Below are 8,166 nucleotides of genomic sequence, written 5' to 3'. Positions count from 1 at the left end.
TTCCCACCAACAGCATGTGATTGTTCCCTTTTCTCCACATCTTTTCCAAAACTTATTGTCTCTTGTCTTTTGGATGATAGCCATTCTAACAAGTGTGGGATGATATCTCACATGGTTTTTATTTGCATTTCCCTGATGACTAGTGATGTGGAGTACATTTTCATGTGCCTGTTGGCCATGTGTTTGTCTTCTTTTTTTTTTTTAAATAGCAAATGAATTTTTATTATTTTAAAAATATAGTGCATTTTGTGGCAATTAATAAATTCATAAAAATGTGGTATTTTGAACAAAGAAAACAATCTAACTAAAAATTCAATTCCAAATGCCAAGCAGTAAAACTTTATGTAGGGGTGGTTCACATTAATACATAGTTTTTAAGAAAAAGATGATTGTTACAATCAAGCATATAACCACTTAGTTATACCTAAGTTCTGTTAAAAATGTTCTTTTAGAGAATCCAATTCTAACGTCTTCTACTTCTTCAGTGATTTTCTCCAGTGATAAAAGCACTCTTTAATGGACAGCACTCAGGAAACTATGCGACCATTCCCTGGTCATACTGGTATCTACAACACAGGTCTCCAAGGGAGCCCAGCTCCAATTTGCAAAGTAGGCCCAGTTCAGAATGTTTAACAATGAGGTGGTAACTAATGACAGTACTAATCATTATCAGAAATTAACAACTTTAGGTATCTTTGTCTTGGGTTTTTGTGGTTTAGGTACATCCAAAATTTCTTCATAGTCAGTGCTCATTCCCTTTGCCAAGCGAACAACTGTGACCATTCGCTCTGAATTCTGACTCTAGGGCAGTCTTTCTTAAAATGGTCCACAGAGTGACAGAGTCTGCAGCAACCACCATCAGCATAGAGTCCTTTGGGATTATCAGGACAAGATCTGGATAGATGCCCCATTTCCCCACAAACAAAACATTTTGCAAAAGGAAATTCACCAAGAGCTGGATCTCCTTTGGCTTTGCACTTGGTTATTTCATGCTCTGTGGACCCACACCGATAACATATTCCAGTTCCCATATCTTGATTCTCAAGGGCAGCTGGGCAATCTGCAATCCCATGGCCAGGTTTTCTACAATGGAAACATACCATTGCATTTTTCTTTGCTGCTTGTCTTTTTAGTCTTCTTCCTTCCCGTCGACTATCCTTCTTTAAAGCAACTGCAATTTCTTCCCTTACCTCCTCACTGTCTGTTGCTATCATCTCTCCATCTGTGACTTTTGTCTTAGGTATTCCATGAATCCATTTACATCTTCATTTAAGTACTCCTTTTTCTTTTTGTTCTTTTTGTGTTTTGCTTGGGAGCATCATTTTTAATGGAGAGCCTTTTGGCTTCACATTGTTTACTCTTTGGTAGATTTTGGCTTTCTCCCTCAAAGGACCCCTTCTTCATGTCCTCCCATGATGTTGCAGCCAAAGGTCTCTTGTTACCAGTGGTAGTAACTCGGGCCCACCTGGTCATGATTTCATCAGCAGTACTTTATCAAGCTCCCGGAAACACACGCTGAAGGGCGGAGCCAAAGAGTCAGTGAGACGCTACACACTTCTACACCCCACGCACACACTGCTCACTGCAGGTCCATTATCCTTCCACACACGAATCCTCCAGGGCTGCTGAGTTAGCCAGCCAGAGAAGCCCACCCCTGGGCCTTTAAAAAAATTTTTTTTTATTTTATTATAATTTTAATGTAATTGTAATGTAATTTTAAAAATGTAAAGAAAAAGAATAATGCAATAGTTCAGACATCAGACATGTGTTTGTCTTCTTGAAGAATGTCTATTCAGATCCTCTGCCCATTTTTAAGTTATATTTTCTTTGATAATGCATTTATGAGTTCTTTATATATTTTGGATATTTATCCCTTGTCAGATATATGATTTGAAAATATCTTTCCCATTCAGTGACTTGCCTTTTCATCTTGTTGATGATTTCCTGTGCTATACAGAAATTTTTAAATTCAATTTATTCCCATTTGTTTATCTTGGTTTTGTTGCCTTTTGCTTTTCTTGTCAAATACTAAAAATCATTGCCAAGACTGAGGTCAAGAAGCTTACTGCCTCTTTTTCTTCTAGGAATTTTACAGTTTCAGTCTTAGATTCAACTCTTGATACATTTCAAGTTAATTTTTGTACATGGTAGAAAATAGTAATCAAATTTCATTCTTTGACATGTTGTAGTCCAGCTTTCCCAGCACCATTTATTGAAAAGAATGTCCTTTCCTGCATTGTATGTTCTAGGCTCCTTTGTCATAGATAAATTGACCATATGTGTGGGTTTATTTCTGGGCTCTCTATTCTGTTCTATTGATCTATGAGTCTGGTTTTTTTTAAAGATTTATTTATTTTAGAGAGACTGGAAGCAGGGAAGGGGCAGAGGGAGAGGGAGAGAGAGAAGCTCAAGCAGACTCCCCACTGAGCACAGAGCCTGACTTGGGCCTTGATCTCCTGAACCTGAGATCATGACCTGATCTGAAATGAAGAGGCCATTGCTTAACCTACTGAGCTACACAGGTACCCCTGATTTATAAGTCTGTTTTTATGCCAATACTATACTCTTTTGATTACTGTAGCTTTGCAGTATAGTTTGAAATCAGAAAGTGTGAGGCATCTAGCTTTGCTCTTCTTTCTCAAGGTTGCTTTGGATATGTGGGGTCTTTTGTGGTTCCATATAAATTTTAGGATTTTGGGGGCGCCTGGGTGGCTCAGTGGATTAAGCTGCTGCCTTCGGCTCAGGTCATGATCTCAGGGTCCTGGGATCGAGCCCCGCATCGGGCTCTCTGCTCTGCAGGGAGCCTGCTTCCTCCTCTCTCTCTGCCTGCCTCTCTGCCTTCTTGTGATCTCTCTGTCAAATAAATAAATAAAAAATCTTTAAAAAAAATAAATTTTAGGATTTTTTTTCTACTTCTGTGAAAAAAACTGCCATTGGAATTTTGCACTTGATCTTAGCCAAAAGGCTGAGAAGCGATGCCATTGGAATTTTGAAAGGGATTGCATTGAAGTTGTAGATTGCTTTGGGTAGTATGGACATTTTCAGTCTATGATCATACAATATCTTTACATTTATTTTGTCTTCTTCAATTTCTTTCATCAGGATCTTATAGTTTTCAGGGTATAGATCTTTTACCTGCATGATTAAATTTATTCCTTAGTATTTTATTCTTTTTGATGCTGTTATAAATGGGATTATTTTCATAATTTCTCTGATAGTTTGTTATTAGTGGATAGGAATGTGGTAGATTTTTGTATATTGATTTTGTATTCTACAACTTTACTGAGTTCATTTATTCTAACAGTTTTTTCATGGTGTCTTTAGGGTTTTCTATGTGTGATATCTTCTGCAAATAGTGATAGTTTTACTTCTTCCTTTCCAATTTGGATGCCTTTTACATCTTTCTATTGCCTAATTGCTCTGGCTAAGGTTCCAGTACTATGCTGAATAAAAGTGGCAAGAGTGGGCATCCATTATCATATGGTTTCACTTATTTGTGGAGCATAACAAAGAACATGGAGGACATGGGGAGATGGAGAGGAGAAGGGAGTTGAGGGAAACTGGAAGGGGAGGTGAACCATGAGAGACTATGGACTCTGAAAAACAACCTGAGGGTTTAGAAGGGGCAGGGGGTGGGAGGTTGGGGGAACAAGGTAGTGGGTATTAGGGAGGGCATGCATTGCATGGAGCACTGGGTGTGGTGCACAAACAATGAATACTGTTACGCTGAAAATAAATTAAAAAAAAAAAAGAGTGGGCATCCATGTCTTGGTCCTAATGTTAGTGGAAAAGCTTTTAGTATATTAGCTGTGGGTTTTTCATATATAACCTTTATTATGTTGACTTATGTTCTGTCTATATTCATTTTATTGAGAATAGTTATCATAAATGGATGTTGAATTTTGTCAAATGCTTTTTTTCTGCATCTATTGAAAGATCATATGATTCTTATCCTTTGTTTTAGGACTGTGGTATATAATGTTGACTTACAGATGTTGGACCATCCTTGCAACCCTGGAATAAATCCCACTAGATTGTGGTGTATGATCATTTTAATGTATTGTTATATCTATGCTCATCAGGAATGTTGGCCTATAATTTTCTTTTCTTGTGGTATCCTTGTTTGGTTCTGGTATCATGAAATAGTTTTTATTTCTTAAAAAAATAAGGTTTGAAACAAATATGAGCTAAAATTAAGATGTGATAATATGCAGAGTGTAAGTAAATGGATATTTGTTAATATCATCAATTCACATCTATATGCTTGAAAAGGATCAGTCTAGATCATGGTTGAAATCCAGGGTCAACTGCTTACTAGGTGTGTGACCTCTGCCAGATGACTGAATTTCTTAGTATCTCAGTTTCTTGACTTAAGAATTATGGATAGGGGCGCCTGGGTGGCTCAGTGGTTTAAGCTGCTGCCTTCGGCTCAGGTCATGATCTCAGGGTCCTGGGATCGAGTCCCGCATCGGGCCCTCTGCTTGGCAGGGAGCCTGCTTCCTCCTCTCTCTCTCTCTCTGCCTGCCTCTCTCCCTACTTGTGATCTCTATCTGTCAAATAAATAAATAAAATCTTTAAAAAAAAAGAATTATGGATACTTGTAGTACTTAAAATGTTGTCGTGAGAATTATATGGAAAGATCCATGTGAAGTGTTTTCTACAATGTGTGGTACATAATAAGTACTGAATGCACTCTGACTTTTGTATCATTTTCAAGAAATCCCCCAAATTTAGATTTTTTTGGGCCACCTTTTACTGTTTTAATAATATTTCATTTTGAAATAATTTCACACTTATAGAAATATTTACAAAGAATTCACATTTACCCTTCACTTAGATTTTACCACACTCATTCTTATTGTATTGTTTGGATCAAAAAATCTTCTTGAATGGGAACCCGAATCATCATATATCCTATGCTATGTTAGACTGGACTATGTGGAAGGATATATGTAACCAAGGTTAAGAATGTAGGCATTATATTTTGACAGTCATCAGTGGGATCTCAGCTTTCCTACTGAACAACATGGGACTGGGTAAGTTGCCCAACTTCTCTGAGTCTTTGAGAGAAAAAGTTAGCACAGTATGGCAATTGCGACCTGTGATCCATCCTCTAAATCAATAAGTAGCCCCTACATTTCTGAGCTGGGCTTATTTTTGTGGCATTTGCTAAAATGCTTAGAGAGGCTTAGAGAGGCTCTGATGTGTGGAACGATCTGGGGTATGGTATTTTTCTCTGCAAACCAGAGTCACATGAATGAGACTCAGCTTCAGATACCTAAGGCCAAATTTTAAATTTCCTGGATTCTTCTTTTAGAGTGTGTGTGTGTGTGTGTGAGAGCACGCGTGTGTGTGTGAGAGCACGCATGTGTGTGCATGCATGAGCACACATGTCCTCTTGATTTGTGTGATTTCTTTTTTCCAACCCATCAAACACAGCTGCCTTTGCCACCTTATTCTCCTTGTTCTCTGCTGAGGCTTTTAGATATGGCTGTTCTTCTCTTGGAGAGAAGGCCTAATTGCATCATCGTTGATGCATTTCTGACTGGAGTAGCAGTGAGCAAACCTAGAAGAAGGGATCACCCACTTAGGGGTGACTTGGGGTATAGAAGAAAGTTTGGGTGCTTTAGAGCATTGAATCCCCAGAGTGGGTCTGAGGGAATTTGCCCATCTTTGACAGTGCTTCTCATGCCTGTATCTAAATGCGAAAAATAGGCAAGGTAGTGTATTTTTCATGTAGCTTTTTTAAAGGAATAAATATAATGACATGTCCTCTGTTTTGAGATTTTTGGCCTTCCAACTCTTTTGGTGATAAAATGTCTTTCCTTTTTTGAAATTATCAGGGTAGTTTTTTCTTTTTAAAGTAGGACCCATGCCCAGCATGGAGCCCAACACAGGGCTTAAATTCAGGACCCTGAGATCAAGACCAGAGCTGAGATCAAGGGTCAGATGCTTAATGGACTTAGCCATCCAGGTGCCCCTGTCAGGGCAGATTTTTAAAATGCCCTCAACTGGTGATCAAACTTTGTAAATTTGTGCCCAGAGTATTCATGGGAAGTGTTGTTGGTCCATGAAATCAAGAGGTCTGGGGACCATTGATTCAGACTGCTAAAGATGAAAACTTTAGTTGAAATTAAGTCCCAATCTCAGCTTTACAGATAAGTCCATTGAGGAACTCAAACTCCCACAGCAAGTTTGTAGCAGAACTGGGACTAAAACCACATTGCCTGATATTCAGGCTATTGAGCCTTCCTCTCCTCTGCCTTGCTGATCTAAAAGGAAAGAAGCATGGAAGAAAACCTCCCTTGACCTTACTATATAACAAGTTTTTACCATGCACACTTTGTTTCCTGTTTTGTTTTAAGTTCAGGAACTGAAAGAACAGCCAAAATCCCAATGGGAAATGATGATGCCTAAGTTCCCTGCCTCATAGTTGTTAACCCTGTTGGAGTGGAGGCGGGCAATAAAATGGTCACTTGAAGTTTGTGCTGACTTGTTCCCTGTTGAGTCAGAAGAAGTGCCTACTCAGAGCATTAATTTCTGATTAGCTCTAATCCAGCCAGGTTAGAAAATAGGATGGAGAAGAATAAGAATTCACATACCCTTTTCAGATCGTTAACTAGCAATGGCTCACAGAAGTGAGTCAGTGCTGTTATAGAGGGGCAAAGTGGAGGTTTCTGAGTGCTACCTAAAACAAGGACAATCAGCTTCTGGCCTAGGGTACCTGATGGGCGTGGAAACGTTTCAAAATTGGGCCAATTGAGTAGCTCACACCTAGAATTTTAACAGTGCCAGTATTATAGGGACCCTGGAATCATGAAGGAGCACTGCTCTGGGAAAACATCTGTCTACATACACCAAGGTTAAATGGAGGTGACTTGGGGCACCTGGGTGGCTCAGTGGGTTAAGCCTCTGCTTTCGGCTCAGGTTGTGTTCTCAGGGTCCTGGGATCGAGCCCCACATTGGGCTCTCTGCTCAGCAGGGAGCCTGCTTCCCCCTTTCTTTGCCTGCCTCTCTCTGCCTGCTTGTGATCTCTGTCTGTCAAATAAATAAACAAAAAAACTCAAAAAAAATTGGAAGAACTAAACTAGAACCCAGGTGTTCTTCTGCTGAATAGTGTTCTTTCTATTGTTCCACAGCTGTGCAAAGGTAAACAATTCTATCAAGAAGAAGTTTGCCATAGAGATAAAAAAAAAAAAAAACTGAAGTTTTAAGGATGGTACAATAATCTCTTATCTCAGTAGACCTAAATTTGGCAATCTGGTGGCTTTAGGACAAATACAACATACAGACCTGTTTAATTTGTCCCAGTTTTTTTTAATTGACTTGGTATTTCGTTAAGTAGTGTAGGCATGCTCCAGCTCACCAATATCCCACCACTCCCTCTTATCTTACATTTACCCTGTTTCACTCACATATATTTGACTTGTAGACATTTGAGTTTTAGCCCCTGACATAAACAATGAAAATGTACAAGACCTGTCAATGTTTGGGGTTACAAACTCTATTTCCAACTGTCTTTTACCCTGTAAGGGGTATAAACATTTGTTTGACAGACCATATGTCTTAAAGACTGATGGTTCAGAAAATGATCACCACAGTTAACCCATGTTTCAGTCAGTGCTGAAGAGATGATAAAGCAGACTATATCTCCTCTTTCCTCCAAACCAGTCATCAGTAACTTCTCACCCAGATCTTTCCTCATCAACTCCTTTGCCATCCATCGTTGGATCTGACTCTAATTGAAATTAGTCTTACATCACATCTAACTGTGACTTGGGTGGTCTAACCTTACAGCATATGCAAAAGATGACTGTAAAGCTATTTATCATATGAATTCTTGAGCATGAGAAAAATGGTAATAGTGAGAGCTGAACAGAGCTTCAGTCCAATGGGGGAAGTGAAAATGATAATTAGAAACTATTGTTGGACACATAAAATGAAGTTTGGAGGGGAGGCTGTATTTTGGTTGGGATATGAGTCCCCAGAGTCTCCTCTTAGATATGCCAAAGAACAGTTCCAGGTAGTAGGACTGAGACTAACCATACCCCTGATTGACGTTGGTCTTTTGGTATCCTATTTTGGATATATTTTAATAGTTTGCAGAGCCGGGGCAAGCAGGGGTTGATATTTACCACACTTCTTACATCTTTGACATCCAGTCAA

At 39.0% G+C, this 8,166-nt stretch overlaps 1 pseudogene; it reads right to left on the bottom strand.

Moving 5' to 3' along the window:
- Positions 1–316: 316 nt before the first annotated feature.
- On the bottom strand, positions 317–1,566 carry LOC123935184 (annotated as a pseudogene).
- Positions 1,567–8,166: the final 6,600 nt, after the last annotated feature.

This window comes from Meles meles, chromosome X, assembly GCF_922984935.1.
Source record: "Meles meles chromosome X, mMelMel3.1 paternal haplotype, whole genome shotgun sequence".
In the NCBI taxonomy this organism is placed as follows: Eukaryota; Metazoa; Chordata; class Mammalia; order Carnivora; family Mustelidae; genus Meles; species Meles meles.
This window is presented reverse-complemented; position numbering and strand designations above follow the sequence as displayed.